This window comes from Corvus brachyrhynchos, unplaced genomic scaffold, assembly GCF_000691975.1.
Source record: "Corvus brachyrhynchos isolate BGI_N302 unplaced genomic scaffold, ASM69197v1 scaffold220, whole genome shotgun sequence".
In the NCBI taxonomy this organism is placed as follows: Eukaryota; Metazoa; Chordata; class Aves; order Passeriformes; family Corvidae; genus Corvus; species Corvus brachyrhynchos.
This window is the reverse complement of record NW_008236209.1, coordinates 3,391,407-3,413,800: the sequence shown is the minus strand read 5'-3', so window position 1 is coordinate 3,413,800 and position 22,394 is coordinate 3,391,407. Positions and strand designations below refer to the sequence as shown.

The window sequence follows — 22,394 nt, the reverse complement described above, 5'->3', positions numbered from 1 at the left end:
GCTACAGTTATAGGACATACCTTTTAATTCAAACTTCTGAGTTTTGTAGTTACAGCAGCATGTCTCTAATGCTTCAAGTAAAGAGGGATTTATCTGGCCAGCATAGAGAACTTGTGTGATGCAGTGAAGAAAGCTTCCATTATGTCCTACAGCTTTACTGAAAGCAATGTCTATAACCTTCAAAAGCTCTGAGCATGTCTTTTACATCTCCCCCTTGAAAAGGTCATTCTTTTTCCATTTTTCTCTCTTATTTACCATTGCTTTCTTTTCAGTAGGCAAACATAACACTTGTAAATGAGATGTACAGGCTTATGGAACAGAAGAAGCTCCAGCAAGACACAGCTTTGAACTTCTGAACCTTGTGGCCTCATGAACAGAAGCCAGGACTGGGGTAAGTTTACCCACATTACTCTGCCTAATTAATAAACTTAACACCTGAAAGCTGCCTTCTTCTCATAGAAAGGTTGGCAAGGGTTTGGGAGACAAAATATTTGTTCAGTTATATTCTCATGTAAAAAAAATGGCCAGATGCTTTCAAAATAGTTGAAAGAGCTGCTGTGATTACCTTTCCTAAAGGTCTCAGAAGGCAGCCGGAAAAACCACGTGAATGATGGAGGAAATCTTGTGTTTGAGGTTATTTGTATCTGTTTTCCAGGAAAAGTACCTGCCCCTTTGTTGGGCTCTTCATAACTACTCCACCCCATTTCTGGGGGTGGCAGGAGTGTGTTTAATCAGGGAGTTGCTGGAAGGAATCCTCTGAGAGGCTCTGCCGAACAGCTCCAACCACTCTGAGGATATCAGAGTTTGAAAGGAAAAGGTGCCATGAGAACAAATCCATCCCTTCCATTAACTCAGGTTCCTCCAGCACAGCTAAAGATCTGACACGTTAGACAAAGATGTTCCATTAGCCCAGAATAAAGTTCCTGAATATGTTTAGGAGAGGGGGAAGAAAAAGAAAAATAAACAAAATTCTTTTCTCTGCAGACAAATAGTTGTAGATTGCAACACTTGATGAAATGAAATAACCCATCCTAAACAAAACAACCAAATACTCAGTTTCACTTCAAAGGTGACTCTGAAGCCTTCAAATTACAAGCAGAAAACCTCCTGAGATCAAGCAAGTCCACAGAGTATTAGGAACTACTTTTAGCAATGTTGGCAAATTAATTTTTGCATAAATGCAACCAGAGAAAAAAGCAAATGTTGTAAACATGAAACAAAGTGTTAGACATTTACCAGCTTGTTTGGTTGGGGTTTTTTAAATGAATGAAGGGTGAAACTCTGCCTCATCATTGCTGGATGGAAGAACTTGTTTGAACAGAATTAAAATGCAGGAAAGTTAACATTACCAAGACCAAAACTGACTGAGAAATTTTGAATAGTCCAAAAGAAAGATGTGTTTATTTTATATTCTGTCATCTCAATACTTCCTCCTCTGCCTCCTGGAGGATCTGAGGACAAAGGCAGAGAATGAGAGGGCTGTGTAACATTCACAGGCACAATTTAAGATCAGTCAGAGCTGTGACTGACTCCCTGCAGCTCACAAGAAGCTGCATTGCCTCCTCTGGGGATGTTCCAGCAGGCAGGAAATGGGACAGAGCAGCCAAGAGTGTTTATGGCCTTTTCCCTCACCATTCCAGGTCACTGTTCCAGGAACTGGCCAGACATGAACCGTTGGTCCTGCCCTGAAAGAATTCTCTTGAAAACACAAATTCTGAATAGAGCACTACAAGTTTCAAAATGTTTTGTGATAAGGCAGAAGAGTGGAAATAGAGACATGAAATACTCTGAGAGGATGTTTCACATTATGACACCATCCCAAAATTTTAAAAAAATCTAAATATTGTTCATTCAGCATTGCAAACTCCTATAACTCACTTATGGGCATCTTGTATCTTCCTCTACTGATCTGACCTCAAGCTTCAGATATAAAAAGCTTGGGAAACAAATGGGGACAAATTTATCCCTGGTGCAATCCTATTATCTGCAGATGAATTTAGGCTATTTTATTAATCTCATTCCTACCTCTGCCTTTTTCCCCCCTAAATAAATTCAAAAATAATCAGTTTTACTGTTCCTTATTGCATCATGCAGTAGAAACATTTTAGATCCTATTTTCTTGATGGACATGAATGCAAAGGATTTTAAAATAGTGTGCAACTCTCTAAGTATTAATTCCATGTATGCATAGAGGAACAGGTATCAGTTTTATATTTTAAACTCTTATCCTACACCAGGCTTTGTGACAAGGCTTTTAAAGGCTTGTGGCAAATCAGAAGGAATATATTTTCGACTTTCATTTCAAGCATATCTGGAATTTTACTTCTGTTTCCCCTCCATCTGGAACACAGATGAACCTCAATCAATCTCAAGTTTTCCTTAAGACAAAAGACACCTCTGTCCATTTCTCCAGGTGACTCTTTCTAGGATCCTTTCTATATTTGCACCTCTTGCCATGGGCTCCTTTCCTAAATCTGATAAGGCTAATTAGAGGTGGTCTCCCATGGACTTTTACCAACAGTGTTTTGTATCTAAAGCACTTTTTATCCCATCAAACCCTTTTATCAAACGTGTTTATTGTTTAACACTTCAGGCAAAACTGAGGAACTTTCTAAAGCAAAGTGCAGGACTGGAGTAACACAAATGATCCCATTACCCACCTACTTCAGATCCACACAAGTCTTCACCAACGGCAGATATGTCCCAGATAAATGTGTAAATGCACACTAATATACACTCAGTCCTTGCCTCTATATACAATCATCATTTATAAACCATCTAGCACAAAATAAATGGTCTATACAGTCAGAGAACTCTTAGGCACTACAGAAGTGCAAATAAATAGCAGCCCACACAAGCTAATGTGAATAAATGCAAATTGTCATGAACACTCAGTGAAAAACAAAAACTTACATAACCTGCTCTGCTTAAAAATCTCTTTCAATTCTCATTTTTTATAATAACATATTTGTTGGCACCAAATATGCCACGTTGAGTTCCTTGCTTTGGCATAGTAAGCATCACGTGGACAATATGTAATGTTTGGCAGAATGCAGAAGTTTCCTCATCCTTTATGCCTACCCAACAGAAGACCTATTTTATATTATTTGGCATCACTAATTAAAGTTATAGTGCTCCAGACTCCAAAGAAGTTTAAATGATTAATATACTCTGATTACTTTTTCCATTTTTTTTACAACACCTTCCATTAGGAATTCTCCTAATAAAAAAAAAAAACAACAAAAAAACAAACAAACAAACAAACAAAAAAAAACTGGTTTAGATTTAAATTAAAACTTTGCCCTAAATGTTTTTTCACCTCAGCGATGCAATTGAAATGCTGAAGACTCTAAGGGTGTTCTTTCTCTTATGCAAGGCTGAGCCATCTTCAGCGTTTATTGCTAACTCTCTTAGAAAACTATTTATCTAGAAGAGATGAAGAATTTACTAAATCCAGACCAGACAATGCCTTAAAGGAGCACTTGCTAAAAACACTTGCTGAACAAAGAAGATTGAAATTTAATGGTTTGAAACATTTTATCTGCTTTTTTTGTGCTGTAATATTACTGTCTCCCATCAGAATCTAAACACTGAATAAAGAAAACAAGCTTTTCTCCTTTCTATTTTGACTCATTCCCCTCTATTTTGTTTCATTCCAGAACACTGACAATCAATTAATTCCAAATAAAAGACCAAAGAACTGGCTGCAGTATGCAGGTACCAGTAACTAGACTGATGAAAGGCCAGACCTATTGCTTCAAAGGAAACAAAAAATATTGAAACCAAAGGTGAACTGCACTTATTTGTCCTTAGCTACAGAAGGAAACCAGAAAAGGTCATAAACATGTGATGGCATTTGCCTACAGTACACTGGATTTTGAGCTCTGGCCTTAGAGAAGGCTTAAGACACATGGCTAAAAATATCAGGCCACAAGTTTCTTGCAGCACAGCCTTGGTGCTACACACTGACAAGATAAAATATTATTTGTGAGCAGTCTGAATTTGATTTATCATTATAACAATGTAGGTCAACATTATAATTGTCTCATCTGGTTATACAAATAGGCACTGGGATGCAGTATGGATGCAGACCTTGCGACAGAGCTTTGCAATAGAGCTCCTTTGGGCAGAGGACAGAAAGAAAATGCAGAAAAACATTTATCATACTGAAGTAAAACAAACATATTGTTATTATTTTTATAAAATAGTTGTTATTGGAACATATTAAAAATCTTGGAGACTGGTTTGAGTTTGCTGTAGGTAGAGCACATCACTTCATTGGAAATCTGGCAACTGAATAAAGTATTTTCCCATCCAATATTTACATTACTGCTACAATAAGCAAAAAATACTAACTAGAACAACCCTATTAAAAGTGATGTGTGAGCGATGACTGGTTCTTTACACACACCACAAGAAAAAAATTTACTCTGGACCAAACCAAAACCCAACACTTCAAACAATCTTCCTGACTGGTGTGAATAAACAGGGAGAGAGTGATGGACACCCAGGAGAACCAGCCCAGAAGTGGAGAGCAGAGCAGTGGAGCTGCAGTTTCCTCTCCACATTCCCCATAAACAGCCTTGCAGTTGTCTGTAAGAGCTGCCACCCTTTTATTCAGCACATCCTCCTCGGGAGCACCTAAAGGATTTGATGAAATTCTCCATCACACAAAGCAGGGTCTGTGCCTCCCAGTGAAGGATCACCCTGACAAATTATTGATTAATACCTGGCAGACACACTATAAATGAGGTACAATTTATCAGGACACAGTGACAGTCTTTGCTTTCTTGAAGCTCATCTTCTATTCACTCTTCTAACTTGCTTTTGGCTAAAGCAATTTCTTGAGTTCATCTTCAGCCAAGTGTCATCTGTTCTCTCCCATAATCGTTACCCTTCTCGCTAATTAGTAAGGTTTAGCTTCCTCCTGTTACACACTTAATTAACTTCTCCACCTTTGGAAAAGCAATTTCCCCTGAACGAATTACTATCATGACTGTTTCATACAATGAACTAGTTCTAAGTATAGTCTTCAAATGGAGCAACGCTGCTCAGACAGACACTGAGAGGTGCAGAGGACTTTCTGAAAGTGAATCGACTTCATAGGGATGGCAAAGATAACCATGATGAGGAAAAACTCAATCCGAAAACACTTATTCACTGTGCCTCCATCAGGAGGAAGAGACTGAGGAGAGAAAGAGATGAATAACAGCTATTGTGTGTGGCAAATGCTATTCTCTAACATTCATCCAGTGCCTTCCTCTTGTAATGGTTTTGGCTGCACAATAACAGCGAGTGTAAGTGCGCTCAGAGCTCCATTTGTCACCTGCTGCCTTCCAACAGGTACGTACCAATAACAACACTTCTGCTGAAAGGCTGTGCTTGATAGGCAAGACACAAAAAAAATGAGATGGCAACACAGCAATAGATAGAGATAAATCAAGTAGTCACAGCTTAAATGAATGGCAAATCACTGGTACAAAACAGAATATCAGCCTCTGGTGCCCTCCCCCTCAAAGACACGCTGCCTACCAGGACATTCCTTCTTATGCCACCAAGAATTTAGTACACATATCAAGTTAGGTCTTCCTATCAGTCATTTCCTCCAAGTGTAAACCAGGAAAATCAAGTGTGTTCTACTGATGCAAATTTAAACAATGGTTTATGGAATCGCAGTGTCTGGCCCAGATTCTCTGTGATGTGTTCAAACTCCTACTTAAGTGAGAAAAAATAGACACACATTTATATGAGTTTCCTTTGTAGGACTATGCCCAGTTTCCCTCTCTCATTGCTGGCACCAGAAGCAGAAAGTGACTGAAATCAGAGCATGTGCAGATCATAAATGCCATGACTTCAGTATCAGCTTGTCAGAAAGACACCCAGTGTCCCTTCTTGTCAGTCGTGCTGTAAGGAAAGCACTCATGAGAAATGACAGAGGTTTTTAAATGCTGGGTCTATTTGGAGGAATTCACATAGACAAATCTTTGTCTTTGCTTTCATGCCAGCCAGGACTGTGGGTTTGGTTTGTGTCACACTCACCCACCTCCTGCATGGGGCCAATTTAATGCTAACAGTTTAGAGTAAATGGAGAAACATGATTGACATGATATCCTAATAATAAGTATCTTCTCAACAGGAATTAGGAGCAAATAAGGCATGCAAGGCCTCCTCAGATGCACATATTAGATCATCATTATGTTTATTTTCCATTGTTAGCACTTGTCATTCAGATGAGTTGGAAAACGATTGCTTCACAGAATTGGGATGCTCATTGTGAGGAGACTATCAAAATGTTAAGTACCTGAAAGATTTTTTTTTTTTTATTAGTAATCTGTTTCTTACTTCCTTTTCTTCAAATTTGACATTTCTGGCCTGTTATATTGCTCCAATATCCATTGTTCTCTGGCTACTTGTGAAAAACAGGGTGTGGAGCGAGTGATGCACCAGACATGAGGTATAAATGCAGGTGGTACTTGGACTCTACACAAGCCACATACAGAGTGTAATTACAACAGAGGTTATGAAAACAGTGATTATTTCACTCTTCTCATAGTCTTGCTTCCTCTTTTTCAAACACTGCAAAAAAAAAAAAAAAAAAAAAAAAGACTCATCTAAGTGCCTCCTCCCTGCTCTATGTCTGGGAAAATTGTTGCTATCTGTGATTTTGTCTATCCTCCTAATCTTCTCAAGAATCAAATAAGCTTTTCTTGGCTTTATATAACAAAAGGAAGAGCAATGCAGCATTTTTCAGATGATAAAGTATTAAGATTTTCAATAATTGAGGACTGAAAATCTTCCAACATCAAAAGCAGAACCTGTTATTTATCATGATTCACACAGGAGCTAAGACATCTAAATACCAAGGAGGTGAACAGTGCCTGGGGGGATCACACAAAACCCCTGGGGTACATACATACAAAAATATTCCCGTTTGGTTTAGGAATTGCCTAACTTCAGACAGGTTTAAGCTGTGAAGGTTCTGTGGGATGTATCATAGATACTCTTTATACCCTGGTCACTGTCAGAGGCAGAATACTGGGGCCATTCTCCTGCTCTTACTGGTGTAACACATCCAGACTTAGAGCCTTTACCCCATAAATTGTTGGAATTAAAAATTAGAAGCCTTTCCAGTGGACATCCTCTGGTTCAGCAACAAGTGGTGAATTTTATACTTGCTAAACAGTATAAATTTAAATGTAGACTAAACAGGCACAGAAGCTTTAATAAACTGTGGGAAGAGGTATCCTCTGTGCCATTTCCACCAGGAACTCTAGCAAATGGGGGCTGTAATTGCTGCTCCCTCTTCCACCTCCTAGCTGCAGATTAAGGCTGTGTTTGGGTGGAAATCACATTGTGTGGGGGTAACTGCACACCCAGAAAAGGAACAATGCATTTAAATTGCCCAGTGTCTCAACAACATTTGTCCCTTTTCCCTTAAAAGCTGCTGGCTGATAAACGCTCTGACATCTCCCATGACACAAAAAACCCAAGAGAGACAAGTCAAGACACACATTCAGCTTTTCAGCCTCCATGTAACTGTAAATGCCACAAATCAAGATACTCATCAGAAAATGAGTTTGGAGGTTTCAGAAAAGGAATCGCCGCAGTGAGCATCACAATAATAATTCCTGCATTCCTTCTCCTGTGACACAGGACTCTGACAGACTGGGGGGATCTAGCAGGGAAGAGGTTGAGTCCGGGAGATTAGGAGATAACAGGAACATTTTGCATGGCAGTAGAATGCGAGTTACTGCATTCAATTATATTCTATATACAAATAATTATATTCTAACAACTTTAAGGCAGTCAAAGTGTACAGCTTTCAACAAATAATAATTTCAAACAAAACCTTTATCTCTACAGCCATTTCCTCCCATTTGTCCTTTGGTTCATCCTTAACATTACTGATTTTCTAAATCCTAGGCAGGTAGAAATCGCCTTGGTAAAAACCTAACCCTGGCAGAGCTTTTCTTCCTGCAATGCCAGCAATTATATTTGATAAGTAGCAACCCCCATATTTAATGAAAATAAGAAGCAGAAGCTCTGTTAAAGCAAATGCAAAACAAAATTAATAAACACAAATGCCTTATTATTTTGTTCTAGTTGCCTCTTCTCCAGATATCAGGAAAAAGTGAAAAAAAAACGTTGCCACTTATGAAGATCACGTTTCTTTAAAAAATTATGAGAACCCAAATAACCTTTTTTTTCCCCTTTTAATTAAAAAGATACATTAAAACACAAACCTAGAAATCTGAAGGTTTAATTAATCACATTGAGTTTAGCTAATGATCTTTTACAACTCACTTCGGGTCCCAGAGTGTCCCACAGCAAGCAAGAGGACTTTAATAAGATCCATATGGATCTCAAGATCGCCACTGAAGTTGTTCCAGAATATTATCAGACACAGATGGGATTTCTAGAAGATGTTACAAAATCCTTTCCCTCTGCAAACATCCCTTAGGGCATTTCCCAGCTGCAAAGTCTGTTCAGTAGAATGTCAGCCAGAGCTGGTCAAGTAGCAAATCACAGATTTGGGAATGTCCCCCTCCCCTTCCCAAATGAAAACATAAATTGTGCTGTGGCTCATGAGGTCATGGCACTTGTTACTGGCAAATATCCATATCCATAGAGGAGATTTTCGTATATTCCAAAGGTTTACTGGGATCTCTGTCTGAAAATTGGCCCTGCACTCTTTCTCCTGTTTCTTATCCCAGACCCCTCGATCCATTTCTCCCTCCAATCATTAAATATAAGCAGCTCAGGACCATCAATTTGATGGCAGCTGTATGGCACAGAAATAGATCCAATGGCAAGGAAACCTCTTCTCAGTGGCAGAGAACCACTCATCTGGTCAATATTTGGTAATTCTCTCTATATATCATAGAAAGCCAAAGAGTTAATTTGTCAAGATGCTGGAAAATTCTCCATTTAACATAAAAGAAAACAGTTATTTATGAACAACTTGCTAAGAGCTCCTTCCTCACCACCGACCAGAAGAGAGACAGTCCTAAAAATTTAGATTCTCTTTTTGTGTACTAAATCACTCAGCTGTAAGAATTTTTACAAATCATCTCCCATAAAATGGTGAGAAAATTTTACCCAATCAGGCACAACATATAGAAACTGGGAAGACGGAAAAAAACATATATAAAAAAATAATATCCGCAAAGAGATACCGACATGATTTGACTGAAAAATACAGCAGCCTCTTCAAATTTATTACATTTGTCTTTGAGGACTGTTATTTGTAGGTCCCCTCCTCTTTGCTGCATGACTGAACATTCAAGAATGAGACCTTAAGACTCAAACATGACTTAACCTGATAAATTTCTAACTCAATTTACAGCAACGTCATGCATATGCTAAACCCCATCTAACATTAATATTTAATGAAGAAATAAACCTGCCACAAGAATAAATTTACAGCACATTTAGCGCACAGCATTTTAGAGGTGTCTGTCGAGGAGGTTTTGCTGTCGAGACAAGGTTTTAAACTGCCAATAGTTTAAAAGTAGTAATTTTTCATTGCATTTCATTCGTAAGCTCTGCTCCTTTTAAGAGACTCCAGGCTGTCAAGGTTAATTGAACCCTCAGGGCCCTCAGAATGACTGCATTTGTTGGGGCTCTGCTGGCTCCAGGCTCAGCTCCCTGATTCCTTTGCTCTAAATCTTGTCTCCAATGATCTTCTTCATAAATATAATTTCAACTTTAATCTCAACAATTATGATCTGCTGATCTAATTCTCTGATTTTGCCCCGTGTCTATCTGGCCAGACTCAACTCCGTCTTTCGTGCATCTCATGATCAGCTTAAAACATCAAACTCAAATAATAAGGAGCAGAGGAATAGACAGCTGGAATTTTCCTCCTGTCTAGACAGCACGACCTCCACCTGCAAGTGACACACTCACTAAAACTCCACGCCCAAACTTTCTGCCAGCAAACATTTCTCAGAGTGTTCCTCACAACAGCCCCAGAGCTATTTCAGAGCTCTTGGCTCGCCTGCCTCCTGTCCACCCATGACCAATGTCTGGTGACTTCTTTCTCCCAAGTCCTTGTTTTGGGGGCAGATCAGCAAAATCACTGTGTTTTTAGGTCAGCATTGAAAGCTGCTGCTTTCCCTTGCCAATCCCAGGGGAATTTTTGTCCTCTTTGGAATCCTGTGGTCATAAAACTCATCGGTTTTACTAAAGCCAAGTGCTTTTGTTCAGAGGTTGGAAGAAGTATCAAGGCAAAAAGAAACAGGGAACAAACAGGCTTTGCTTGTACTTAGTCTCATCTAATTTTACGCTTCACTACAAACAAAATTAGCTACATTTCCCTGCTAAATTAGTCTAGCACCTCTAAACCAGCTTTAGTCTCCAAGCAAGTGCAGGTGCTTCAGTGTGTTTAGAGGACAGATTTTCCCTTAGGAAAATAACTATAACAGAACTTTAGCTTTCCTTCTGAAACAGAGCTTTTTATTTAACTTACCAAGTTTTCTGTTGGAATTCTACTGGAATGGACAAATGTCTATTTGGGCTTCCTTTGTCATTCAGAAAGGAAAAAAAATTTTCCAGGATTGTTCTATTTTGTAGAATAAATTCCAACACCTGATGAATTATGTCCAATAGCTTCTTTTTTCAGGGCTCAGATTTTCAGTCTCCTAAGGCAGGATGATGGTGACATCCTTTAAAAGGGCACATTTGCTTTCAAGTTAAAATTTTATATAAATAAATTCTGCTTTAAAAAGAGTCATAGCTAGAACATTCTAGCTTGAGAGTTGAACTGAAAAGGGAAAAGAAAACCCTAGGCAGAATGATAGAGTCATTAGAGGTCTTTCTATGGACATAAGTGAGCTCAAGTGGGAGTCTAAAGTAGCAATCTCTATGACTTAGCCACTCACAATCATTTCCATGAAATCAAAATATTAAGAGCATCTTCTAAATTCAGAAATAGTCAAGTGCCTTATCAAAATGTATGAAAAAATCAGTGAAACTAAGCCAAAGGAAAAACTTCCAAACTTTCCTTGCCTTTGCATATTTACCCTTTTCAGCAGTCTACAGGGGATTTTAATTTACGTGATTTTTGAAACTCAGGTAATGTTGTGATTGATGTGCTGATGGAGTGATAAGGTCATAGATATGCCAGCTTGGTAACAAAGTTAGGGAGAAACCCCACACTGGAAATCTGTACAACTCATGGTAGGCAATGAGTGATGCCATGCAGTGCCATCACCTCTGTGGGTTCTGGTGGCTCAAGAACAGAAATGCAAATTAAACCCTTCCAGGCAAGCCAGCACATGGCCCTGTAGCATCTTTGTACTATTTTCTACTTCAGATGGGAGATGTACAATCAGCAATTTGCTTTAATGTTTTAAATCATGACCTTCCTAATGCTGCAGCATCCTTGCAGAAGTGATTGAGTATTTGGATTGTAGAAGAATAATTCTCAGAATATAGGGTGTCTTGGGTCCACTTTCCCCTCAGGCAGTCCTTTTCTCACAAGGGATCAGATATATTTTGGAGATGTCACCCATACAAAACGGCCAAATTTCAGTATTTCCTCAGTTTTCTCAAATATTCATATTCTTTTAATCTTTTTCTTGCACTGAGAACCACTCCAGCTAGTGCTGACAGAAATGTATTTTGCTCTACTTCAACTTTTCCTGATGAAAGTACTCCTTTCCCTGAGGAAATAGTCACTGGAACGGAGCAGGATATTTATTCTAATGCAAGAAGGTATCAGCATATCTGTTTATAAAGCAGTTTCTTCCCCTCTGCTTTGTGTCAGGACAGGAATGCTAAACTGCATCTCAATTACTAAACCTCAGTATGGAAGATTCATGCAGCCTCCTGAACCCAGAAAGGCTATCATAATTAACTCCTCAATAAAGCTGTAATTAATTATTGACAATTTAATGTCTCCACTTTTAACCTTAAATAACAGGCAGGAATTACTGGCTGTCATCTCTTCCTTAGCACTGCCAGCTGCAGCACAGGTGTTTTCAATCAGGTCACCCCAAATCCATCAGCCACTTACAGCATCCACTCACACTGCAGCAGCACCTTTCCCTGCAGAATAGCGATGGATTCTTCATTTGAATAATTTACGTCTGAGTTTTGTAATAGAAACTCATCATTTAGTGAAATGAGCTACTAAACGGACCTTAGAAGCACATCATCCCCAGCATTTCCCACAGAAACGTGGTTCTGTGCTGCTTATAAAACCCCAGAACTGTGATATCCAACATTAAACTGTAGCTGCTGGATTGGATGCTCATCTACACCCTTTGCTGAGCTTTTCCTCTACAGCCACTTTGTGTTTTGAGTCTATCTATTAATTTATAAGGTGTCTGCTGTTGTAGATAGCTGTTAAATAGTTAATAGGGACCTACTGCACTTTGTCCAGCAGCATAACTGCAGCCTGCCTAATAAAACCCTCCTGCAGTAAGTAATGATTCTCTCCTTTCACACTTCTCACACTGAATTCACAGTTGTATAGTTAAATATTTCACAGTGTACAGAAGAAAAAGGCTGTACAGCTTCTCCACGTAAATTACTTTTATACCACAAGGCTACAGAAAGTCTCCGAGCTGAATAGTCCTACCTGAGTATATATTTCAAGTATATATGTTCAAATATTTTAAAATAAAAATTAAAAATAACTTCTCAATGCCAAGGTATTGGCCAAGTTAAAATGATCTTTCCTGAGCACAGGTACTGTTGCTACAGGTGTGCCACCTAATGCCCAAGGAAAGCCTTGAATTGATCCAGCTTTATTTGCCCCTGGAAATTTCCTTCAAAACAAATCTTATCACTGTGAAAAGTTGTTGCAGGAGTTGCTGGCGATGGGCAGTGGAGAAAAACTCAAAGTGAAAAGGTCTCTCCTACTGCCACAATGGCCTTAGGGATTGCTGAGAACAAACTTAATTACAGGAACAGTAATTTTGCAGGACAGCAGAGAAGAACCCAGGAGATCCGAAAGCCACAGGAGTAAAAGGTGCAAAGCCAAAGCAGGCTCACCTTCCTTCTTGGCTGGGTAATGTCCATTTCTGGCACCACAGAGCACATTGACCCACAGTGCCTGACACCAAAACTACCAAAATCTACTTCCAAAAGTTGTCTGAGAGAAGAAACACAGATTTATAATTGGGGTTCAATGAGTTTAAGGAGTTTTCATCAGTCAAAACCTACTCTTTTTTTTTTTCCATAAACTACTTGTTTTATTGCTTTTACTCTCATAAAATTTGAACTGCTTTCGAAAGAACACAATTAGCACTTTGAGAGGAACAGGCAAAATTTTGTGCAAGTACAGACAATGACCATTGAGCTTTTAAGAATTTTCCATGACCCTTACATTACAGAAAGCTCATAAATCACCAAAAATTACATTTGCCTGAAAAGTCTTTGCACAGCTCATAATTAATGAAGGAAAAAGTAACAGAAATTTCATTTCACAACTCAAAATCTCAAGTTTCAAGTTGCACATATATGTTAATGGCCCAAATGTCTTATTTCAGAAGTACTCACTTGGTGGATATCATGAGTGTACATCTAATTTTAAGTTCCAGTTCCTGTGTGGATCACTAGATGGCACATGCCCAACTTGGTGAACTGGTTTTATGCAGAAAAGATCTTTGCAAAGACTCTTCTGCAGCTAAGGAGTACCAGGAAAGTTAAGACACTGCTTTGCAATCTGCTAATTATCTGTCTATTCAATTCCTTATTTAGCATAAATGGTTTCAAAACAGATATGAAAACAAGGATGTCCAAAACAAGGAAGAGCTCTTATTATTTAAATGCAGCTGGGGAAAAAAATTTATAGGATGTCTTGAAGAGCTGCAATTTGCTTATAATTTCTGAGCCAGCTTTCTTGTCCTGATTGTGTATGTGTGTTTGAAGTACATTAAGTGGTTGAAATACAGAATGATTCACAAACTAACATTCTGTTTTATCTTTATTTTGGGAAATACATTTGATCTGTTGAAAGCCTTGGTTAGATATAAGAGGTTATAGAGACTTTTTTTTTATTATAGATACATTCTGTTTTTCAAATGGAAGGCAAAGTAGGCAAGTGAAGGCTTTCATTTAGTCAGAGCTCGGTCTGAAGTAGATAAAAGCATTTGGGGCTGAGTATAACCCTGTTATTACACATCATCTATGAGTAGCCCTGATGTTCTTGCTTACCAAACAAGCCTTTTAAAATATAAGATACATTTTATGATGAATGCCTAGTAACACAAACTCCTTTGACATGAGTGCTCAATTTCTCGTTTGCAGCTATTTTCCTCTAAGTGTTTCTGGGTGATTTCAGTGATTGCCTCTATCAGGTGGCACAGGGGGACAGGCACAGGCTGTCTTTGCTGCTCACAGGGACCATCCATGACCCTCAGCCCTCACCCCAGTGCAGTCTTTCAGCATTGTTCCATCCACATCAGCCTTATCAAACACCAACAAGCCCATAGGTTTTCCACCAGACCTACACTTTGCTATTCAGCTCAGAGTTTTGATATTAACCTTCATCCAATGTGCACCAGGGCACGAAAGTTGCCCATGTGGTGAGCTGACAGCTGCACATGCCAAATCCCTCTCTTTCCATGCAATCCAACACCAGCAGAACTACAGGATGGGATTTCCACTTGCTCCATGCCCAGCTGGAACCAGCTGCAGTGCCAGCACAACAACCACACAATGGTCACTCTGGAAAAATCTGCTTTGAGGGCTGCTTGTGATCCCAGCACACTGCACGCTCTGGTCACAGGCAGAGCACAAGCAGAAATACCCTTCCATGTGCATGGCACGGCGCTGCTGGAAAAATGTGATGGTATAAATCCTTGGAGAAGCTGTTATAGATTCCTCAGAGGGCATATGGCTGAGATTTCTTTACTGAAGTCACAAGTTTCCTTTTGCTTGCACATATTCCCTAACACTTCCTGAAGTTTGTCACCTTCGGGCTTCCAGTGAACTCTGATTAAAATGAATTTGGCATCTTGTGCCTTTGATTTAATTCCTTTTATTTGTTCATGGGCATCTAGAAGTAAAGAGTGTGACATTGAAAAAAAAAAAAGTTATCTTCTTTTTTTTCCTTTTTTTCTATTTCTTTTTTTTGTTATTTTTCCATCTACCCACTCACCCTCCCCCCAAAATCTAATGTGCAACATCAGACCAGCTTAGTGCTTTGAGAACTCCCCATACCCTCTGAAATTGAAGAGGCTGTACTCAATTTCTAAGAAGCTGAACCAGAATACAGCCTATATGAATACAAAATTAAAACAAACATAATTTTTAAAGTTATCGCAATGTAAAAGAGATTGTAGGGTGCATAGGAGAGAAGTGCCCTCCAATCCATCACACATTGCGTGGGCCAGACTAAATCCAGGCTGAATTATTTATGGCCATAAAGGAGGCCTGTCCTTCTGCTTTGACCACTGGGGAACAGTACAGCTGCACAGGTTGTCTGTGATTTTTAATCTGTAAAATTAGATTATTTCCTTATATCTTAGGGATGAAACATAGAAGTCATCATGTAGAGCCCAAGGAAGAGTTTTTGCTTATGTCCTATTCACTAAAAGGGGGAAGGCAGAGCTCAGGCACAGAATGGTGGCCAGACACACATTTTCTCCCAGCTGGTACCTTTGGGACCCCACGCCCTGCTGCAGGGGATGGCAGCTGCTGGTTTGGGTATCAGACACTACACAACACTCACAAACCTCAGTTATAAAGGTTTGCTGGCTCCTTCCGCAGTCCCCCTGGCACCCCTTGGAATCCAGCCCAGTGCTACTGGAAAGGATCCTGGGTGTGAGCCACACATGCCTGCATACCTTCTTCTGACTTAAGAAAAAGTAAAATTTCTCAAGTGGGAGCAGGGGAGTGAAGTTCATAAAAAAAAAAAATTCAGGAGGGGAGGCAAAGTGATGCAGTCACACAGGAGTTTTTGTGTGTGGCAGACAGAGGAGAGAACGCAAACCTGGCTGATTGGGCTTAGCAAAGCCTCTCTTCTGAGGGAAACCCCTTTAGGGCAAGCAGCCACTGCAGTCTCTTGTATGATAAAAATCAGCTGGCAAGAGTAAACCCCTAAATGTGGTTGTGCATGCTCAGTAAGAGGCAAAATGGCCTTTTGGACAGGCTGGGATTATTTTTCATCTGAGCCCCAGACAGATCACTGGGCAGACAAACAATGACAATTCCTCCTATTTCTGGCTGGGTCAGCTCCCGATCACCACCAGAACTGTGGGGCTGCACTCACCAGGAGATTTAGGGCAGCAAATTCTCTTAATCTTCAGTTTGCCATCTACTGCCAGCTAAATATTTACTGGGCTGGAGGGCTCCAGAGGGCAGCAATGTAATTTTGTTACTGTCTCTCCAAACTGTTTGTACACCCACCAAACCCCCCCTCATTATCACACAGCTGCCAGTCTGATAACGCCCCTGGCACAGGTCAAGGTTTTGATAGCAGTGGTACATTAAACATCAAACGTAAAAAGATATTAATTTTAAATGCAATTTCAGGCTGTTTTGAACTAATTCTTTGAACAAGCTTGTTTCACAGAGGAAATTAATGAAAAGTTAAAGGCCAAAACACAAAGCTACAGAAGAGACTTGTTATTTTCATTAATAAGTAAAATAAATACTCTGAAAAAGCCTTTCTTTATTTTTATTGCTCTCAATGCTTTTAAAAAGGCTTCTCACCTGGCACACAAAGCTCCAATAGCACTAAATGCCCAGAAAACATGCACTCATTTTGTGCTAAACCTGCAGGATGACATATTTACATTCATGTTAAGGGATGCAAACAAGGAAAAACTCAATTCCAGCAACATCAGATGCAAAGTTAAATGCCAAGAAAAATTATTCCAGGAGAAATAACACATTAAAGAAATAGAAAATTGGCATTTCAGTCTTGCAGATGATTCAGTCTGCATTAATTCCTTTCAAGATTCATATAATGGGTAAAACATCTGCATCCTCTGGACCCCTGCCTCCATTATTTTATGAGTCAGAAGAATGATCAGGGAAGGAACCAGGATCACAAAGACACAGAAGGAACTGTTCTCCAAAATGAGACTTCATTCACAGAAGTCAAAATGCTGTTCCACATTCCTTCTTTGGTTTTCCACAAAAATTGAACTGTGGAGTTCAATTTTAACCTGGAATATGGCACAATATAAAACCTATTGATGTTATTTTTTGGACTTCACTGAGGAAATCAAGGTAATGAGGAGAAAACCATAAAAAAGGTGTAGAGGAAATAGATGTCATGACCATTATGAAGAGAGGTGCACATCATTTTGTTTCTGTGACTGATCTATGAGTGAAATCCAATTTGCCTAGATTTCATTGTGCAAACCAGGTGAACAGAAAATAAATTTATTCTGAAATAAATCAACTCTTTCATACTGGAGGAAAATCAAATTCAGAGCCGAAAATCAAGATTCAAAAAGCCTATACAGAAATAATGAAAAATGGGCAGACATAATCAAAATAAAGCTTGGACTCATTCTGTTGCCACAGCTGTAAGGACACCTTTTAAAGCTGGTCTTCTTCTGCAGATCACAAAAAGGAAGGTGCCAGCCTTCGCATGCTACCAGAGGCTTGTTTTTTCTTAAGTGTTTGTTGTGCCTTGCAAGCCTAATGAATTATGTTTATAAAGGTTAATTAGCTTTCTCCTATAATTCTACTCGAATGCAAAACTCTTGCATCTCAAACAAATAAGGGAATATACACCCAATTATTATTCCAAATGCAACTCAGTGGAATATTCCAAATATCTTCCTTCTTTTTCCTAGCAGACAGGCTGGAATCTTTTAACCCTCTCCTGCAAAACTGCTCCAATGTTATCCAGGCACAACCTAGGCAAGACAGAAATCCTGATTTCTGGAATGACCAGCTAGGCAAACAAATATAAATCCCCATGGCCAGTATATTCCCCATACATAATAAAAAACCAACAAATTAAGAGGTACAGAATTATTCCTTATTTAAACACAATGACTCTGAACAGAAACTCCTCTTGCAGCCCGATGTAGACTGGTCACAGTGCAGGAGCAGCCAGAACAGAGGGGGAACCAAATTTTTGAAGGAAAGCTAAAACACAGCATTCTAACAAAGGTCAGAGTTCAAGTTAACACCATTAACTGAAAGCATTAGCCACTCAAAAATATTGAATTTCCACAGCCACCCCTGTTTTGAAGGATTACATTTTCTCTCTTAATAGAATAACCAGCGAAGTCCAACTTTTTGTTATTGTTACTTTCATAGAGAAAATTTTCTTTTTTCATGACTGGGTAAATTTTCTATATTTTTCTGCCAGTGATGTGCAGAAGTGCAGGAAGAATAGAGCAAAAATTCCTTGGTGCAGTGGACAAATGGCACGGTTGAGGTTTCTTGCTGCCCCTGTTCCTTAATATTGCCTAAAGTTCTACTCATATTTCCAGATCCATGCAACCTAAAAACAATCAAACAAGTCAGGCTAAATAATCTAGACTGCTCTCAGATACCAAAAGAGTTTTTACCTCACAACACATAAATTACAAGGAAGCATAATCAGTTATTTGGCATAAAATGAAAATAATCTGTTCCATTACTGTAGAAGTATCTTAATCAAGACTCTAAAATTAATGCAATGATTCAGAAAACACATTACTGTTCAAACAAAAATATTAGGCATCTGTGTTTCCTAAATATGCTTTGCTAATTTATCAGCAGCAGCTCCTTCCCCAGAGGCTCACAGTACACAGATTCCCACATTTTGGTCTCTGGTTTGAAAACACCCTCTCAATTTTCACAGGGCTGGAATTTTTCTCCTGCACTCTTAACTTGACATAATAAGACCCAAAGTGATGCACACAGTTTTCAAACAGCTGAGGAGTTGGTGAGAAGTGCATGTCCTTACACATAGAGCCCGTGTCCTGGCTTTTCCAGTGTCTTATAAGACCCCAATTTAAAGAAATGTTAATACAAGCTTTATTGGGATATGCATAATTCATAGATCATTTATTTGGATGCTGCTTGAAATTCCTGCAGGTGCAAGCCTTTCATACTCTGTGTTTTAATGGATGTGATCAAAACATGAACACTACTAAACTTTCATTAGGAAAAATAAATAAATAAATTCCTAGGTGATCAGGGGCTCAGTCAAAGAGTTCTGCTCTATGGGGCCTCTCAGGGCCAAAATCCACTTAAAAAAAAAAAAAAAAATCAGGTAAGAAATGGTAATTTTAGTCTATTATTTTTTGGCCTTATGACATGAATAAAGGTATATCAGTACTGCAGTTATATGAAACAATATAAGCATCCTGCTGCAAGGCTCTAGAACTCAAATGCTAAGTAAATATTAAGCTAATTTTAATATTTGCAAGATTTCCTCACAAATATTCTCTTCTGTTTTTTTTTTTTTTCATGCTTCTACTTACAGCAGGGTGTAACCAAAACCTACAGTATATAAATTTATATCTTTAGTCTTCATCACGGGAATGTATACAAACTTGCAGGTTATAAGATCAGTTCATCTGAAATCAAAAGATCTCAGCTTTCTTCCCATCTCTTCTGGCCTTTTAACAGCTTGGAAGAATGCTTATTGGGATTTGCATTTTATTTCAACATGATGATATATTTGTTTTTATAATTCTCTATTGACAAGGCATTCTGCTACAGTACCCTGATCATGTAGTATCCTACAACAGAATGTGTAAATGGATTCACTGGACTTACAACCAATAGCAATTTAGGCATGGATTGGAGTTTTAATTGCTTTCTTTGAATAATTTTCATCATATCGACAATTTGAGCTGTCTTAGTCTACTTATACTGCTCTGTGATATAATTTTGTCCCTTATTGACACAAATACCCTACAGCCAATTTAGGCAGCCATTAGGTTTTGCATTTAAGCCTTACTCAGATTTAATGATCTAAAAATACACAAAATCTTGAATCAGTAACTAAACAATAAACTCAGCAGGGAAAATATCTCAGTATGGTGAGATCCCATGCAGTTGTTGTGATTTTTAAAGCCATCCAGGTGTAGCAGCATGGACTTCCATGATGGATAAACAGGGAAATTAAACCCTACTGGATTCAAACTCTGAGGCCTGCAACCTTGCAGGACAGGACATGGATTGGAGTTCTCTGACTCACCATGAAAGCACAAGAACAGAAGTTGTGAGACATGCACCACAAGTTCTCACTCCTCCTTGGTCACCACGGATGGACACAGGATCCTGGGGACTAAACAAATCTTTGTGTTTGCTAGCACAGTTTATCTTTTATTACTGTTCTCAGAGGAAGTTTCCTTTAATGAATAACATTCATTAGTTATAGAAAACCTGAGAAAAAAACCAGCACAATGAATTCAAGGGACATCCTGCTGCTATCACAGAATCAACTCCTTTGGGATGACTGGGGGTGAGATTTTGTCTCTGTGAAACTCTCAGTCCCTGCTGACTGTAGAGAGGCAAATTCCCTAATTCAGTCTTTGCAAACACTTTCATGTTTCACTCTCTGGATGACATGATGGGAGATTTTGCCTGCTGATGCTTGAGCTATCCAAAAGTGTCTCCGAGGCACAAGTTACAGCTGCTGGAAATCCAGACTTTACTGGGGCCCTGACTTTCTTAGTCTGCCTAGGAAAGCACACAAAGCAAACTTGGTGGGAAGTGAATGGACAACACAGAGAACATCCTGAATTGGGAGGGACCCACTGGGATCCTCAAAGTCCAGCTCCTGGCCCTGCACAGGACAACCCAAGAATCCCACCACGTGTCTGAGAGCATTGTGCAAACAATTCTGGAGCTCTGGCAGGAGAGAGACATAGAGGAGATACTCAGAAGAAAACTTTGTCAGAAAGGTCATTATAACCTTCCTCTGGATTAGAAAGGAGAAAGAATAATTCTGAAGTTGAGTATTTATTTACCTCTAATAACAAGGCAGCTAATCTTTTCAGATTAGCAGAACCTGTTTATAAACCTCCTCAAAACTAGGGAGCTTTGAGCTCCAGGCTTTGTTTGGGATATTACTCTGTGTACAATGAATTAATAATTCAACTTCCTAAACAAAGCATCCACAGCATTCATCTCTGCTCAACAAACAAAGCACTGGCTCACCAAGCCAGGGCATCCTGCAGTGCAAATCACCAGGGAAAAATAAGCAAGCACAAGATGTCCCTCTGCTCCCAGGAGGGAGGTGGCTGGAGCTGTGCTGTCAAAGAGAGGAGACACAACTGGGTTTTTGATTTTGTTTTTATGTTAAAGCACCACAGCAAGGCTGGAAGGACTTGTCAAGATAATCCAGCTCAGTGAGGCAGCATCATCGCCACCCAAAGCCTCTGCCAAGTTCCTGACTTGCTCACAAAGACTGTGGCTGACAAAACCAGAAAACACACCAGTGAACAAAGCAGAGCTCTTCTGTCACTGTGTTCTCAGCTCTGCAGCCTCTGGACAGAGCTTTGGGACATCCCCCCACTGCTTTAAAATCCCACCACCCACCTGGGTGCTGTTTTACCCATCCAGGTTATGGCAGTTTTCAGCACAGTTTGGTTTCTCCAGTTCAGTTCTTGCATCAACCGGACACTCCAAAGGCCACCAGTGCTGAGCCCTCAGCTGTTGCTCCCACCATAACCTGCAGCCCAATGTCCCCACTGCTTTTATTTCCTATGAGCTCTGCTAAGTCACTGCAGTTTGAGACACTCTCCTGGTGTATTCCTAGAGGGCACAAACCAATACTCTGTAGGAATCCCAGCACTTTATTCCATGGGCTCACTTACACCAGATTTGTGTACAATTGCTCTCAGAGGATAACAAACCCACATTCCTTGACACCTTATCTTTACACACTGCCTGAGAACACCTATGGGTAACATATGGTTAACCAAATCTGCTTCTGCTTTATTTTTGGGGGATATTGATCAAGAGAAGCTGTCCTTTGCTCTCCATGGGTGGTGGCTGGACACAAAATGAAATGTCAGGAGTTTGTAGCTAGTAGCACACAGCACCTGAATATAATGAGATTGGAAAAGGAGATTGACACAGGAAGACAAATGTGTTGTGGTGGTCTAATTAATAAAGTACTTTTTCTGTATGTGTGTGAGAAAGAAGGGGAAGGAGCAAGCAGGAAGGAGTAGGCAGTGCTTCTACAAATAATGTGTGTTCAAGTATCGTTAAATTTTACAAAAGGTGTTTTCTCAGAAAAATAATGAGTAGGCTGATGGGAATCAGTTTTCTAGCCTCAAATATTAATGAAACAGCTTAGCCTCTACTTTATTAAGTGTTTTATGAAAATATAAACGTTTACAGAAATCACATCACTATATTTTTATATATTTGTAAATAAAATTTAACCAAATCTACGCCTCTATACTTCATAAACATAGGCAAAAAATATATATATATATAAATCTTCTTAGAGAACTAATTTACAATTT

The 22,394-nt window shown here is 39.2% G+C and overlaps 1 long non-coding RNA gene across 1 annotated transcript; it reads right to left on the bottom strand.

Annotated features, from left to right (window-relative positions):
* Positions 1–1,548: 1,548 nt before the first annotated feature.
* On the bottom strand, positions 1,549–20,770 carry LOC108448539. Its single transcript, XR_001864440.1, has 4 exons — positions 20,647–20,770; positions 17,840–17,846; positions 12,398–12,407; positions 1,549–1,559 (listed from the first exon to the last, which is right to left on the bottom strand). It is a non-coding gene; the product is annotated as an uncharacterized LOC108448539 (long non-coding RNA).
* Between the last annotated feature and the right edge of the window lie 1,624 nt (positions 20,771–22,394).